The following is a 17,712-nucleotide window of genomic DNA, read 5'->3' on the forward strand; positions in this document are numbered from 1 at the left end:
ATCTCAAAAATGAAATATTCTCCAGCCTTTCCCACAGAGAAATCAGAGACCAAACATTTCAATTTCCTTTATCCTGTTACCACAGACATTAGACCTGAGAGATACAATGAAGCATATCCTGTCTTCTATGTATTTCTACTTAACCCCAGTTGGAAGAGCATCTCTGAGTGCCAGGTTCAGGTCTGATTTCCTTCCTGAAATTGCAGTCTGGGTCGTCCTCCACTGACGCTGATACACAGCCAACAGAACATTCCATAGAGTTAATAAGACACAGGCAACTCTGACTCCCAATTTGAATAACTTAAAGCATCTGCAACTACACAGCTCACTGTCCACATTAGCAAGACTTTAACCTTTGACTGTCTAAATGTAATTTTTCTATTCTAGGAAATCTTTGCCGAGATGATAAACTTACAAATATCTTTATGGTATCTGGATCTTCTCAAAAATCTATTTATCTGGAGAATAGACTTGTCAACTGAGTCCTTATCTCCATCTCAGGCAATAGATTTCTTAACTAGTCTCAGTAAATAACTGTTTTCTCACCAAACAAGGGCCTATTCTTGGAGACTTTCTTCAAAGTCTCCTTTTGCTGCACCCACCGGTTCCAAACTATAATGCATGCACTTTACATAATCCCCATTATTTCATGCTATTCCTAATAGCATGAAAAGACTTATCTTAAAACAGAAACTCAACCCTCGCCAAAACCATAGAACTCCACTCAGATGTTATTTAGATGCTGTCATAATGGTTTAGTGGATTCCTTGCTGCAGCAAGCAGTAAACTCAGCTTTACTATATCAACGGGTTGTTTTGGTGCCCTTTTGGGGAAGTTAGGAGTTAACAGTTCCTATCCACAAAACGTAGAAAATATAAACAGATGCCATATTTATATGTTGCCATTATAGCAGTTTGCAAGCTAAATACCAATTTTCTGGTATATGTAATAATATTTCTCAGATAGACATGAAATTCCCAAAGCCTAATACATGAAATCAACATGAGGTTCTGATTAACAATGGAGATCTGTGAGCCCACTAGGTGGGTTCTGCTTCATTATATCTGGGAAGGGAGTCAAACGTCTCCCATTCCAGCTATGCAGGTAGCTGATGCAGATGGTCTTCAGGCAATATTGGAGAAACAGTAACCTAGACCACATGGCTGTTTTCAGCTACAGACCATAGTGGAGAGTTAATATTATCTATTGTCAGAGTTCAGGCTGCTATAACAACATACCATAGACTGGGTATCTTATAAACAACAGAAATTTATTCTTCAGAGCTCTGGAGGCTGAGATGTCCAAGACCAGGGTGCCAGCATAGTGGGATTCTGATGAAGACTCTCTTTTGAGTGGCAGACTGCCAACTACTCATTGTGCCCTCACATGGCCAAAAGAGTGCAAGGGAACTCTCTGGGGTCCCTTTATAAGGGCACTAATCCCGTTCATAAGGGCTATACCGTCCTGACCTAATTACCTCCCAATTGCCTCCCAAAGGCCCCACCTCCTAATACCATCACACTGAGGTCAAGACTTCAACACATGAATTTTGAGAGACACAAACATTCAGTCAGTTGCACTGGGGAGAAGATATAAAGAAAATATATATCTTCTCTTGTTTCAGCAAAATAAAGTGCCAGTCAGCCCAGGCTGGGCATACGTAGATGAAGACCTTCATCAAATGGTTAACTAGGAAATCATGCTTCTATTTCCTATGTGTGGGAAGTAAGGGTGATGGGCTGGAAAACCACACCTGTAAAAACAATTTCCTCCTTCAGTGGCATCAAAAGTTCCTTTTTTACCTTAATTTAAGAAAAGTGCTATGGTGGGACAAATGTTTATTGAGGAATTTTCTTTGCCAATTCCTTAAAGCCTCTCACTTCTTATTCAGTGTGCTCATTGATTCTAACATCTCTGATATTCCCACGCTGCATCAGTTCCAGTCTCTGACAGGGGACATCAGCTTCACTTTCTACCAGCATTCACAGCAGACAACATCCGTGTCTTGCATCCCGCGTAGTACTGGCTCCTGATCTTTGGTCATTTCTTCATTCTCCAACAGGAGGTCAAGGCTCTGTTTGTCTATCCCTTCTATCCCAAGGGCTTGCTTCCTGCACAGAAATGACTTGGACCATGGAGTTTTGCTTAACATGGGCCATTTTCCTTTCACTCCCACATTTGTTATGGTGGATCTTTCACCTCAATCCTTTCAGGCCATTATTTTCATTCTCATTCTCAGGTCTATGTGAGATGGGCAGGCAGGTTTATTCTTCAACCTCTGGGATTTCAGCCACACACATAGTGTATCCCTTACTGGAGAAGCATTCGTTCTTCTAACAGTCTCCTTCATTTCTGTTATATGAGCCCATCAGGAACCACTGTGATGACGCTGATGGGACCTGAGTCTGTCCAAAGCACCCTTTGCTGAAATGCAGCATGCCCATGTTGCCTCTTTGGCAGGGTGACTCTGCACGGGAGGTTTTACCAACACAGTACCAGCAGCACACTGAAGCTCAGCTTATGCTGAGTGATACTTTATTAACATTTGACATTCGGACTATGGGACTAGCTATTATTTATGTATTCTTTTGTTATTTTTCGGAGTCCGTGTTTCCATACTGTGCCTTCCCCATGGGACAAACCTTTTACCTGTATGTGGTAATCGTTATGTCAGATGGTTTTCTGGACCTTTGGGAACCCCTTCTTTTACCTCTGTGAATAGACCCAATTCCACAATTAGAGATACATCTCTTTGACTTAAAACAAATACTAATTGGTATGATGGATAAGACTTTCAGGTCACTTTTGTAAGGCAGTTTCCTTAGAAGCTGACCTTGATATGAGAACTTGCGCTCAAGAAATTTAATAAGAATGCACTCTCCAGGGAGATCACTAAGAAGAGGGGGCACCTGGGGAACCTGGAACTAAAATTTGGATCCATCATCCAGGAGAAACTCATTTCTCCCGACTAGAACAATTTAATTGCCCTGACCCAGGAGACATCCTATGTGTTCTACTTGAACCATGCCCTTTAATAATAAAAGCCAATTTCACATTGTGCTGAGGACAGGCACTGGGCATACACTGCCTGGGGTTGCAGAGGTTCCTTTAGGAATAACATGTCAGAGAATATTCTTTTTCATTATTCCACGCTCCTTCTGGTAACACAGCCAGTATGTGTCCTTGAAAAGGTGCATGTATGTGTGCTGGAAATGAACATAGTCTCCTCTGAAGTCTCTGAAATTACAGAACTTTATGAAGCCTATCACTTCTGATTGGTTGTAAAGCACCAGCTTGACCAATTATAACCTAGTAGCGGCTTTCAGTTGCAATTTTGCAAAGTCTTCTTACTGCAAAAGAGTTGAATTCTTCTAAAGAATGTCTTCTTCTTTACAATCTGTATTTATGATTGAGGAAATTATTGAATATGGCAACTCACTTAAGTTTTGTTGTATTTTTTTCGCACCATTCCCTTTGCTAGGCACAATACTTATATTTATGATTTGCAAGCCCATTTAACAGTTAAATATTTTGTCTTAACTATTCATCCTAATTAAGTTAGCATAATTGCAATAACTGGTATTGTTTTTGTCCTGTTTCTGTGGATCTTATTATGATTTCCCTTTGATACATCTTGAAATTCTACAGGCATTTCTTCTGACCCAGAGTAGATTTCAATTTTTGACCCTCTGCCATCCTAAATTTCATCATCTTATTTTATTTCTAATTTGCTTAGAATTCACCGGACAGTAATGTTGTTAGATGTCTCATGTAAGACTCTGAATTTGAAAAGGATATCTCTTCTTACTTTTTCTTTCCAAATTATCTCCATAATTGTAAAAGAGAATGAAAACAAAATGAAATGAAACAGAATAATGTATAAGAGAACTTTGAGAATAAGTTGGTTATATAAAAACAGAAACAAAAACAAAACAAAAACGAAGAAGCAGCCCCAGGATTGACCTATTTCACCTTGACCACTTCGATGCTCCACGCAGTGGATGCCCTTCCAAGTTCCTGCGTCAGTGACTTGATGAGTAGCCTAGTTGCCTCTAAGTTTCATTTTACCACGTGTTTTCCCAGGACCTGTTTTAGAAATCACTCCAAAATGCCTACCAACTCCCTCCTACCTCCCCCTGCATCCTGTGATCTTATTTTGAACATTTTACAACATATATGTTCAGAGTTGGGCGTTATTACAGATCGGTGATACCAAGTAACAACAAAAAATAAAACCTGATATATCTTTTAAAAACCAGATGACATGAGAGTATAATTTACTAATTTAATAAATATTTCTTAAGTTCTTATAATGAGCCAGACACTGCATTAGGTTTAGGTTTAATGGGGACCAAAACCAAACACCTTCCCCACCCCCATGGAACTCCTGGGGAGGGTAGATATTCATATTTCCAGATGCATAAGATATCCAAACAAAATGACTGTAATTCCTGGTGAGCTTATAAAACAGACAGGCTTATCAGGGAATGACATTCAGAGGAAGTTGTGCTTGGGCTAAGATTCTCAGGTGATAACTAAGTAAAGCAAAATGGAACCATGTAGGTATCGTTCCAAGAATGGAGAGTAGCCTGTCCAATAATAAGCACAGAAAAAAACACAGATTTTCAAGGAATGGAAACCAGTCTGGTGCAGCTGAGCACAAGGAGCAAGAGAAATCACAGGAGGTGACGTAGGCAGAGGCCAGGAAATGGACAATGTTCTCGGTCACATGTTAGCAATGCCAGACTTTATTCTAAGAGATGGGAAGCTGTTGATGTTTCCCATATCATCAACTGTGCACTTAAAATGGATACTTCACTTGCTCTAGTGTGGAGAACTAAATGGACACACACAGCATACACTCAGGGAGGCTAGTAGAAAACTGTAGCTGTAGCTGAAAGGTGACATAGCTTAGACTAAGGTTTTGTAGAGGGTACGGAAAGAAACACGGACTTGAGAAGTGATTTGGAGGAAAACCTGATAGACCTTTCTGAGAAATTATGTATGGGAGAGACAGGAAAGTCAAAATGCCCTCTAGGTTTCTGCCTTGTGCAACACTTAGAGATTGGGAACACTAAAAATAACAGATTTGGAGGAAAATAATAATTTTGGTTTTGAAGTTAAAATTGTGACGCCTTTGAAACATCCAAGTGAGCATACTGAGAAATAGTTGGATTTAAGATGTGAAGCTAGAAATTAGATCTTGTCTAGAAATATAAAATCAGAAGTAATTTGCATACATATGGTAGGACTAGATGGTAACTGAGAGTAGATGGGATTATATGAGAAGAAAGAAGCTTAAGAAGAAAAGAGAGCCCGAGACTGAGCTTTAAGAACACTAATACGTGGCAGAAGAGAACTGAATAAACACGCAAAGGCAATACAGGAGAGAAAGACCACCCATAGATAAATGAGCAAAAGACACGAATGGCATTTCATAGAACAGAAAAAGCAAATAGGCAATAAAAGCATGAAAATATGCCCACTCTTACGAGTAATCAAGAAAATACAAAGTAAAATAACAATGAGATATCACCACTTTACAAGACAAATTAAAAAGTAATAAAACCAAGTATTGGGGAGTATGTGGAGCAATGAGGATACTTTTTGTTTGTTTGTTTGTTTTGAGACAGAGTCTCACTCTGTCACCCAAGCTGGAGGGCGGTGGCGCAATCTCCTCGGCTCACTGCAATCTCTGCCTCCCGGGTTCAAGCGATTCTCCTGCCTCAGCCTCCTGAGTAGCTGGGATTGCAGGCTCCCGCCATCACACCTGGCTAATTTTTATATTTTTAGTGGAGACGGGATTTCTCCATATTGGACAAGCTAGTCATGGACTCCTGACCTTAAGTAATCCACCCACCTCAACCTCCCAAAATGCTGGGATTACAGGCATGAGCCGCTGCACCTGACTGCAATGAGGATTCTTAAACAATGCTGGGAAAGGTACAAAATATCTATGAGAGTGTGGAGAAGCAGTTTGGCATTGTCTTGCGAATTTGAAGATGCACATATGCTATAGCCCAGCAACTTTGCTTCCTGGCATATCCCCAGTGCATACCGGTGTGCATAAGCAAGAATGTTCATGGCAGCATTACTTCTAATAGCCAAAAATTGTAAACCATGCAAAGGTCCAATGACAGGACAATAGAGAAATATATCGTTATATACTTATACAATGTGTCCATAGAATGAAAAACTCAGCTGCAAAAATGAATTACTTGTATTGATAACATTATCATGGCCAAATCACAAACATGGCATTGTATGTAAATACAAGACACAGAAGAAGACATCCATACAGTATGATAACCATTCATATAAAATTCTAACACACAACACTAAATTATTTAGGGAAATAATAAGACTAGAATGAATGCAGGTGAATAATTGTAAAATATTCAAAGTGATACTTACTTTTGGTACTGAGGTTGAGGTTTTGCATTGGGAATGATCACATGTGGCCTCCAAAGCTTGGGTAAAAGTGCTTTTATTATGCTGGGTGACATGCTTATATTTTTTATACCCATGTACACTTTCTTTATATTCTTTTATATGCATAGTATGCACAAAATAAAATAAAAACTTAATTAGGAATCAAATCAGAAGTAAAAAGTAAATAAGGCAAAACTCACATTTAGAAGGTGGTGTACTTTGGGATGGCGCAAAGGTCTGAGGGGTGACCAGAGAAAAGATGGCAAATATGCAGATGAGGTGAAGACCATTGACGTTATGGAGGTCAAGAATTCAGCAGGTCCATATCTTTGGGTAATCAACAAAGTGAGTATAGGCAGCAACCAGGACGATCTGAGGCATCGACAGCATGTGGAACTGAAAAGGCACTGGGGTCTCTTTGCATGTAGGGGTCTACACATTGGATGCTGTTGGGAACAGCCACTGAAGAAAGCCTTCACTCATTTTCAGTCACTCCTTTTTCTTCCAGATGAGGGTCCCAAAGCTGTAAGAGAGAAAACTACTTGAGCAGAGGCCCTGGCTGGGCTGGTGGCCCCAAGGCTGACTGCGGTGTGTGCTCCTCCCTCAGGAGGCCATTGCCTTGCTTGACATCTCCTGGGCAAGTCTCCACGGAACCTCTTATCAAGCTCCAAAGTCATCTTCTTCCACAAGTATGTTCTAGTTTAAGTGGAAATGACAATAACCACGTTTGCATAACCTACTGATTATGCCCAATGGATGGCAAGAGCTTTGTGTTGAGTGCCTCGTGTGTGCTAATTCTAATTATTCCCCATGATTTTTCTATACAGTAGTTAGTTTCCAGACTGATGATGGGAAGGCTGCTCAGTGCGGATGGGAAATGCTTATTATGCTAATTGAGTTCTGCATTGTTAGTGGAAATTATTAACTGGAGATGTTAGCAATACCTCTGGTAGAATTAAGGGAGTGACAAAGTAAAAGGCCAAGATAAATGGCACCATGTCTGTAGGATGGGCTGGGCCCGGGCTCCAAGTTCAAAGGAAGAAAATAGAGATTTTGTTTGTTAAAAATTTTAATTTAAAGGGTATCATATTTTTACAGTAAAATTTACTGGAAAAAAATGAGATAAAATGATAGGGAAATGGCTTCTGTTTATTTACTAATTCTAAATATGATAATTGCATTAAAATAGAGTATTTTAACAAGAAGACACTCAGGAAATGTCAAGAAGAATAAAAGACAGAGCAATGAATCCAACAGAAACTCTGATGTAACATCCATATATTTAGACAGGAACACTGAACAAAAAAAGAAGAAAAGAAGTCAGAAGAAGAGTCTCTAACAACACGTACAGAGGACAGTTGTTGAGACTAGTTGAAAAAATAACTTTAACTCTTACCAATACTCTGAAAGGCTGGAAATTGATTATTTTTCTAGAAAAATATAGATTAAAAATTGATTCAAGCAGGTAAATAACTTGAACATACCAATAAACATGGCCTTAAAAAATTCAAAGAATTCACTTTAATGAGTGTCCTGAAACGAGACAGTTCTAAAATTATGTTTTTTCATGCATTTGGGTTTTAGGTAAATCTGATGTTTCATAACATATTCCATAGAATATGGTGGTGAGTAGGGAAAGAAAAAGAAATTTTATTTTATTTAATTTTGAAGAGAGCATAACTCTTATACTAAAATCTGAAAAATAAATTATAGAAAAATTATAGATCATCTTTATTTTATATGCTAATATCTATAATGAAATTAAACAATAAGGTATAAATGTCTGTAATGAAATTGAACAGTAGAATATATAAAATATTAAAACCAGAAAGGGCTTATAACTCAGGAATTAAATAATCCTTCTCTATTAAGTAATGTATAGCTATTTCACAATATACTTTCAAGAAAGATAACATATATTCAAAAATACAGTAGGTGCTAAAAACACTTGCTAAATCTTCATTTCCTTTTAAAAATGTAGTGTTACATAGTAGAATGGTAGCCTCTTAAATCATATGTCCACATCCTATTCCCTGGAACCTGCAACCTTACTTGGAAACAGACTCTTTGCAGATGTAAACAAGTTAAAGACCTCGAGATGAGATCATCTGTATTATTTGAGTGGGCCCTAAATCCAATGACGAGCGTATTATAAGAGACACACAGAGGAAAGGCAGGCACAATAGTAGGAAGCAACTGACCAGAGAGGCAGAGATTGGAGTGATGCGGCCATAAGCCAAATGCCAGCTGGAGCTGCCAGCAGCTGGAAGAGGCAAAGGAAGAAAGTCTGTGTTGCTTTGGAGGCACTAAAAGGACACCTTGATTTTGGACTTCCGGCCTCTAGAATATGAAAGAACACATTTCTGTTATTTTAAACCACCAGTTGGTAGTAAGTTTTTACATCAGTCTCAGAAAACTAATTTAAAAACTTTAAAGTATTAATAGATGGATACTTATGTATTATGATGAAAAGTATCTATCTGCCAACGCTGGACTCTGTAAGTGCTCAAAATATAACTGCAACTTATCCCAGATAGAGCAAAGGATTTGATTGCTAAATCTTTTGGACCACTCATGAGTTTATGACAGTGGACAAGTTTGCTTGTAGGTAAACCTCAATTTCTTCATCTCTAAAACGTGGTTAACAAAACACCATTCAGAGTAATTATTACAATTTGACATAATGCATTAAAAAGTTTACACAGTTCCCAGCACACAATAAGCACGTGATAAATATATTCCATACACACAAGGACATGGTACCTGGGGCCACGCTGATTGACATCTGGCAGCTTCTAATTTCATTATGCGGTTCAGTAAGACAAGTGCTATTGTGCAAAAGTAAAGCTAACAAAAAAGCTTAAACCAAAGTTTATTTTTTTCTTCATATGACTCAAAAAGAAATAACATCAAAGAAAAATCAGTTACAATTACAAAATGACTAAACTACAAGAAAAGTGTAAGGACCTTTTGTATCGGCTATGAATGAGAACATACTTTCCCAAATGCTGTCTTTAAAAGCTGTGAACACCAGAGAAAAGCAGTGCTGCACACCCAGGTGTTCTCTGTGGGCGTGTTCTGCAGATGACTTGGGGTTAGGAAAGTGAGTTTCTAGAATTCTTGGCTTGTGCATCTGAGAGGTACTTTCCTCGGCTTGTTTGTTTTGCATGAAGAGTTGCTAGGAATGATTCAGAATGTACATGTTTGTGTAGTGAAAGTCCTGAGGTTCTGGCATCCAGTGGGGGTCCTGGCCCCTGTGGAAAGGCTTCTTTCTGATACGGGAGCTGGCTGCTCCCCGGAAGTGGGTATAAAAGTCAGACAGCATTCCTCTCATTCCCAACCAAACAGGTCTCTCACAGACAGGGAAATAAATGTCCCACTGGCCTGTATGAGAATGTTCTGGAAAAGGGCCTATTTCCATTCCCCAGGCACTTCTACAACTGCCCTGATGTCTGGAAGAGCCTTAGTGATTGGTGAAAATACAACTGATTTTCTAGTAGAAATATGGCTTCCCTCCAGAAGCTCTATTCCACCTGAGCAAGAAGCTGGTTCTTTAGGCTGAGGAGATGGTATGGAGACTGTCTTAGTCTGTTTTGTGCTCGTATAACAAACCACCAGAGACTGAATAATTTGTAAACAACAGAAACGTATTCCTCACAGTTGTGGAGGCTGGGAAGTCGAAGACCAAGGTGCCAGCAGATTTGGTGTCTGGTGAGGGCTACTCTCCGTTTCTAAGGTGGCACCTTGTTACTTCATCTTCCAGAAGATACAAAGGGTGTGTCCTCACATGACAGAAGGCCAAGTGAGCTGAATGCTGCTTGAAGTCTCTTCTATAAAGGCCTCAATTCCATTCTCAAGAGAGGGGCCCACATAGCTTAATCACCTCTTAAAGGTCTCATCTCTTAATATCACCACATTGACCATTAAGAGTCAACATCTGAAGTTTGGAGGGGACCCATCCAACCCATAGCAGGGATTGCCTCTCCTGTCCTCCCACTCATCAGTGAAAGGATGCCTCTGTCCCCCTCTCCTATTTCTGGACCTATTAGATTTAAGGACATTTAGAAAGAGAGAAATGGCTGAGGAAGTTAAAAAAATGGTTTGATAAACTATGGAATAAAAATAACCTCCATAGAATTTAATTGGTACTTTTTACTTGAGGGAAATCCATGTGGCCCCAGTTAGCATGATTATTTTTGGTCACGCTTACATCTATGTTTGCAAGAATATTAATTTATTTGGCTGACAAGCCATGAAATGTCTATCTTTATGTTTCCCATTTGGTTATTCATCCTATGCATTAGGCAAAACACAATGAAACCTAAAGACACCAGTAGACGGTCCAAGTGGGGAGGCAAACACTGGCAACTGACACATCTTTCTATGTGTAAAAAACTATGTTCACATTGCTCTGTTTTATTCCACAGGTTGTGCTAATAGAGATTAGAGAAGTTAACGTAGGTGCAGCTTCCTCACAGAAAATGTAGAACACACAAGGGCTGCTTTCAGCATTCGGCTTGACCGTGCACAGCCTAGATGCAGAGCACTCAGGAGCACACAGGAGGGTAATAAAAATCACATCCACCATGCTTTCCGGTTTGCAAAAGCCCTTTGGGAATGTCATCTCACGTGCCTGAATGCAGTGCTCCCTACCTCTGCTTCTCACAGTGGGGTTCTCCTTCCAGATCCTGGTGTCCAGGAGAAACCTAGACATGGTCTTTATCACATTCAGACACTTCTCCATCTGCATGCGCAAGTACAGGATAAGGTGCTATGTTTTACTATCTTTGTACTGTCAGGGATGCAGATGGATAAGTGGTATTTTGGCACTAATTTGCAAAGCTAAAGGCCCCAGCTCCTAGTTACAAAGAATTTTTTGCTTCTCTTTAGTGGTTTCCATAGCAGTGTGTTTCTCCCCACAGAACAAGCTCTGGAAGAATTAGCACAAGAGTTTTGGAGATGATACTACTTGTTTCATTTTAGAGTGCTTACCCTTTGACAATAGCTGCATTCTTTGCTACATCTGAGGTTCATGATATTTTTATACCAACTCAAGAACTTAATTTAAAATACTGTCCAAAATAACATCTCATCCAAACTTGGAAATCTTGGGAAAAAAAATAACCAACCATTATGAAACTTTTAACCCACTCTATAATTTCAAGGGATAAAAAGCTCTTTATGTGAAAACGTATTGATAACATTTTGCCAGCCACACAAGGACTCGAATCTTTCCCATGGTAAAAGCTTTCTTCACCCATTGGGAAGATGTGTTTGCTCCTTACTTCATGCAACAAACACTTACTACACGCAAGGTACATGCCAGCATTGTTTCAACCCTTGGAGATATACAGCCCTAGGACATTGTCCTCAAAGAACAGCAAGAATGTAGTGTGAGATTTTTTAAAAAGGAAAAGACGAAGGCACTGTGGCAGTGGTTGAGGGAGGGCTTTCCAGTGTCTGTGGAGTATGAGGGAGGGGCACGGAGGTGGGAGTGGCAGTCCTCACTCCTCCGTCTGCATGGAGGGTCAAAAGAAGAAATATACCAGCATGTGCTGGATTTGTGCTATAAGCCAGACACTGCACTGGGCTGGTGGACACTCTGGCCAAACACCTTGCAAGTATGTTTGTACATATAGATTTTAAGAATTCAACAATTCTAGGAGGTAGCTAGCCTTAATCCCATTTTCCAAATGATAAAACTCGGGCCAAAAGTGTTCCCAAATATATCCTTCACCCATCCCATTCTAAAGCCAAGTGTCTTAACACCTCCTCATCAATCTTCAAAAATATGTAGGAATTGGCCAGATTTCACCATGAGCAAATGGACAAATGCCCAAATTGGCAAAAGTCGGGGTTTAACTTTTGAATTAAAATTAATTCAGGATTAATTAGGATTAATTAATTAATTAAGATTGAGATGGGAAAGGAGCAGGGGCAGATTGGGCAACCCTTGTATGCTTCAGTCAGGAAGGAAAACTAAGTGTGGGTTGGTGCCAAAGGATTTTATAATGGGGAGGGATGTTTTTAGGAGATAGCAGGTACAGACTGCATTGACAGGCGAAAATAGGAAGCTGTTGCCCAGGGAAGACCCCTTCATACCCTGGCTATGAGATGCAGAGGAGTCATTGTTGTACTGGCTTCATGATTCTTCAGGTACCAAAGTCTGAAAACAACATCGGGTTTAGTTCTGGAGGCCCGGGTGATCCCTTCCTTCCAATCAATTGCTCTTCCTTCTGTGGAAGAATGGAATAAAGAGGGAACTTTCCATGAGGCTGAAATGTCATCCTTTGATCTCAAATCCACTATGCACCTGGATGGGACTAGCCTCATGACACCAGGATAGGACCTAATTCCAGCATTCAAGCAACTCCATGTCTGTACATATAAAACATGGTTAAGAGGCAATCAAATAAAGACCACTGCCCCTTCTCCCTGGCTGGGCAGCGGCCCTGGCGGGCAGTCGGGTCCCTAGTGCCTGCTCCTGCTGCTGCCCAGCACGAGGTGGGCACAGTGGTCCAGGAGGACTGTGGCCTCCATGCTCCTAGACTGAGAAAGCCCCCATATGGCAGCTCCAGCTTTGCAAGGGATTTGGGGGATTGCCTCTACAGGAGCCTTTTCAAATATGCACCAAGTGTAGACAGTTCTGCAGGCCTGGGACTTCTGGACATCCTGGGCTTTAGTCTTTCAGGCTCAGCTCAGGTGCAATGGGTGGGCAGAGGCTTTGTTAGTGCTTTGGACCACCTGGGACCTACCAGGAGTTAGCAACTGTCATGTCCACAGCAAACCCTTGCTGCTTCTGTCCTCGGACCTTGGGCACATGGCTCATCTGGAGGCTAGAGGATGAGCAGATCCTGAAAAGGGTGCAGCTGGGAGGTCCAACACCCCTCCTGGGCTCAATCAGTCACCTCCTTCCTGGTTATGGCTGGGACCAAGGCCCTGGGACCCTGGAACTGTGTGACCTGGGGCCTGGGACCCAGGCACTGAGACCTCAAGCTGTGACCAGGAGCTGCACCCGGGGAGCTGGGTGGGCAGGTGGGATTCTGGGCACAATCTTTGCCAGCTTTATCTTCCTGAGCAATGTAGAATAAGAACAGGGATATGGGCTTCTCTGTCTGATTTCTGAGTAAAAGGGAACTGTCTATATTTTCACCGTTAAGCATGATATTTGCTATAGATTGCTGGTTTTCCTATTTCTAAAGTACTCAGTTTTTATACTAGTGGATTATGAATCTTATATGTAATTTTTCTGCATCTAGTATGAATATTTTTCCTTTTGACATCTATATATATGGTAAGTTTGTTAACACATTTGTAATGTTGTTATTTCAACCTCTAATTCCTGAATTATAACAAATTTGGCATGGTCTATTGTATTTTTTTTTTTTTTTTTTTTTGAGATGGAGTCTTGCTCTGTTCCCCAGGCTGGAGTCCTGTGGTGCAATCTTGGCTCACTGCAACCTCCACCTCCTGGGTTCAAGCGATTCTCCTGCCTCAGCCTCCTGAGTAGCTGGGATCACAGGTGCGTGCCACCATGCCCAGCTAACTCTTATATTTTTAGTAGGGGTGGGGTTTCACCATGTTAGTCAGGTTGGTCTCAAACTCCTGACCTCATGATCTGCCCGCCTCAGCCTCCCAAAGTGCTGGGATTACAGGCTTGAGCCACCATGCCCAGCTGGTCTATTGTATTTTTATGTATATTACTTAGATTCAATTTCCCAATATTTTGCTAAGGAACTTTTTGCATCCTCATTCAGGAATGAAATTGCCTGCAGTTTACTTTTCTTTTGCTTCTCTTGTATAATTTTTATGAAGGTTTTGATATGAAAGCTTAAACTTTTACATCTCATAAATGGACATAGTGAGTGTTCTTTTATTTTCTGTTGTCTTAAAGACCTTGTGTAAGACTAAAATAATCTACTTAACATTTTGTAGAGCCCACCCAGAAAACTGCCTGAGTGTGATGTTCTCTCTGTAGAAAGATTATTAACTAAGGATTTCTTAAGTATGTGTTATTCAACTAGTTGTGGTTTCTATTCTTCCTTGACCTAATTTTGTTCAATAGGATTTTTGAGATGTTTGTATAATGAAAAGTTGTCCATTTTAGGGTAGACAGGCCTCCCCAGTATTCTTTTACTATCTTTTTGAAAGATTTGATTTTGGCTATAGTGACCTTCATTTGCATATCTCATCTTTTACCTATTACCTTACTGCCTTTATTTTCTTTGGTTTGAATCCTTTCTGAAATCTCAGCCTTTTATTCTAGCATGTATTTCAGACTACACATTTTTTTCCTAAAATACTGTTCTAGCTATATCTTCAAATTTTTAATTAGAGTATTTTGTTGCCATTCATTTCCAAGTGTTGTATGATTTCTCTTATGCAATCTTCTATGACCAATTTTAAAGTGTGGTTTAAATTTTCTAAACATATCTTAGGTTATTTCTTGTTATTGTCCTTTAATTATATTTTAGAGCCATATTTGTGTTTATATATGCAATATATTACATGTGATGATCCTGATGCTTTGGTATTTGAGACTTGTTTAGGAAACGGCATGTGGTGAATATTTGTAATTGCTCTGTGTGCCTGAGAAAAATACATATTCCCTGACTGTTGGGTAAAGACTTCTTTAAAACAAAATCAAATAATTACAGTCATGGAAATATATACTTCTGCCACAACTGGGACCATCTGACAGAATTCAAGAAAGGGATGCAGCTGTAGCATTTCATTGATTTTTATCTTTCAGTCATTCAATACATATTTGAAGTATCTACCATGTACCAAACACTGTTTTAGTTTTTGTGGAGCTTATATTTTAATTAGAGAAAGCAGATCACTAAGTGTGCAGATAAGTGAATACATAATGCCGTATTAGTTAGTCATACATGCCACAAAGACACCAGAATAGTGTGATGAGATTGGAACACGGAGGAAGATCAGGATGAAGCTGTTGGAGTGGCACTGGAGCTGACATCAGCAGAACGAGCCAGTACAAAGTCCCCGAGGAAAGGACAAGCTTTGTGTGCTCATGGGACAGAAGGACGTTCAGTAAGGGAAGGACAAGTGGAAGGTTACTATGTGGACTATCAGGGCTGAGACACTGAAGTTCAGCAGTCTCGTTGCCAGGCTCCAGAAGAGGTAGTTTTCTAATCAAGATGGGAGCTCACCTTCCATTGGTGCTCAGCCATGCATTAGAAGTTTCGTGTCTCCAGTGGCTCGTTCAACTAGACTTCTCTCCAATTGCCATTTCACTTTAGAAAAACTAAATGAATGGGTGTGCGTATAATTACCATTTAGGAAAGAGAGTGGCAACTAAATATAATTAATAAGGACCCAAGTTACTAGGAATATACAGTGTTGAAGCTGAACTGAATCTGAAATTTACCACAGCTCATTGCCCAAGCAAATTGCTGTTATGTAGCATAACTCTTAATTTATTAATAGAATTTTAAAATATTATAGTTTGTTTGTGCACGTGTGCATCTAGGATAAGATGATGCATTTAAAATGTTCCTAAAGGCCAGGCTCGGTGACTCACACCTGTAATCCCAGCACTTTGGGAGGCCAAGGCAGGTAGATGGCTTGAGCCCAGGAGTTCGAGACCAGTCTGGGCAACATGGCAAAACCCTGTCTCTGCAAGAGAATACAAAAATAACTGAGCATGGTGGCATGCACCCGTAGTCCCAGCTCCTTGGGAGGCTGAGGTGGGAGGATTGATTGAGCCTGGGAGGTCAAGGTTGCAGTGAGCCATCATCATGCCACTGCACTCCAGCCTGGGCAACAGAGTGAGACTTTGTTTCAAAAAACAAAAATTAAATAAAAATGAAAAATAAAATGTTACTGGAATAAAATTTGCAGAATTTACAAGTAAAAAACCCATCAAATTGTGTTTCTTGTTAATGAGGAAGCTGGGGTTTGAGTTGGATGCATCCCCTTACGTTCTTGAAGCACTCTACCTCCCTCACTGAAGAATTATCGTAGTGCAGTGTAGTCACATGAGGGCAGGACTCATGTCTATTTGGTCCACCACTGCATTACCAGTGCCCATCACTGTTACTGATACGTAGGAGCTTATTTTGTTGAGTTAATGATTCATTGCATGCAATCGGTTGGTCTATTCCACACTTCTGTCTGTAGATCATTCCTACACATAACATACTAATTTTATATATATAGATAAAAGTTCTAATTTAGAAATGGATTTAATCAGAACAGAAAACGTGTGGCTCTTTTTGTTAAGATTTAAAACACATAACCCTATAAAGACAATGATAAAATATACTAATAGAGACGACTCAGGTAATTAAGTACTTAATTTTAATTAAAGTAGGCAACAATGGGGCTGCCTGAGGACACATCTATAAAAACACAAAGCAAAGAACTCACTGGGTTTTTGTGGGTATGACTTGTTTTTAAGCGTAAAGGAGCATTGATTCTTTGACCTCCACGTGCCCCATGTGCTCATACCTGCTGTCAGCCTCCATATCCATGGATTCTCTGGTCCATAACAGGAAAGGCAAATGGAAGCTGCTTAGGGACTACTTCACGTTATGGTGGAGATGGGCTGGGAAGAATGGAAATGAAATTGGAGAAGAGAAAGAGTGGGGCTCTCCAGTTAGCCTTGGGACTTGGTATGGGTCCAATTTTTCTTTTTTTTTTTAATTTTTCTTTTTTTTATTTCCATCGGTTATTGAGGAACAGGTGGTGTTTGGGTACATGAGTAAGTTTTTAGTGGTGATTTGTGAGATTTTGGTGCACCCATCTCCCGAGCCATATACACTGCACTCAATTTGTAGTCTTTTATCTCTCACCCCCTTCCCACCCTTTACCCCCAAGTCCCCCAAATCCATTGTGCCATTCTTATGCCTTTGCATTGTCAGAGCTTAGCTCCTACTTATGAGTGAGAACACATGACATTTGGTTTTCCATTCCTGAGTTACTTCATTCACTTAAAGTAATAGCTCCAATCTCATCCAGGTTGCTGCAAATGCCATTAATTCATTTCTTTTGATGGCTGAGTAGTATTCCATATGTTGAAGCCTTAACCCCTAATGTGACTGTATTTGGAGGTAGGACCTTTAAGGAGGCAACCAAGAATAAATGGGGTCATAAGAGAAGGGCCCTAATCAGATAGTGCTGGTGTCACTGTAAGAATTGAAATGCCAGAGTTCCAGGGTTCTCTCTCTCTCTTTCTCCCTTTGTCCTCCCCTCCCACCGACATCTGCATGAGGATACAGTGAGAAGGCAGCCATCTACAAGCCAGGAAGCAAGCCC

General features: G+C 40.2%; 1 long non-coding RNA gene across 1 annotated transcript in view; it reads left to right on the forward strand.

The window, feature by feature from the left end:
• The window catches only part of LOC129468657 (uncharacterized), a 69,456-nt gene that overhangs the window by 27,788 nt on the left and 23,956 nt on the right, over window positions 1-17,712 (forward strand). Inside the window, exon 2 of the long non-coding RNA XR_008652743.2 lies at window positions 6,941-7,121. This is a non-coding gene — a long non-coding RNA (uncharacterized lncRNA). The remainder of the gene's footprint in view (window positions 1-6,940; window positions 7,122-17,712) is intronic.

This window comes from Symphalangus syndactylus, chromosome 18 (genome assembly GCF_028878055.3).
Source record: "Symphalangus syndactylus isolate Jambi chromosome 18, NHGRI_mSymSyn1-v2.1_pri, whole genome shotgun sequence".
Lineage (NCBI taxonomy): Eukaryota > Metazoa > Chordata > Mammalia > Primates > Hylobatidae > Symphalangus > Symphalangus syndactylus.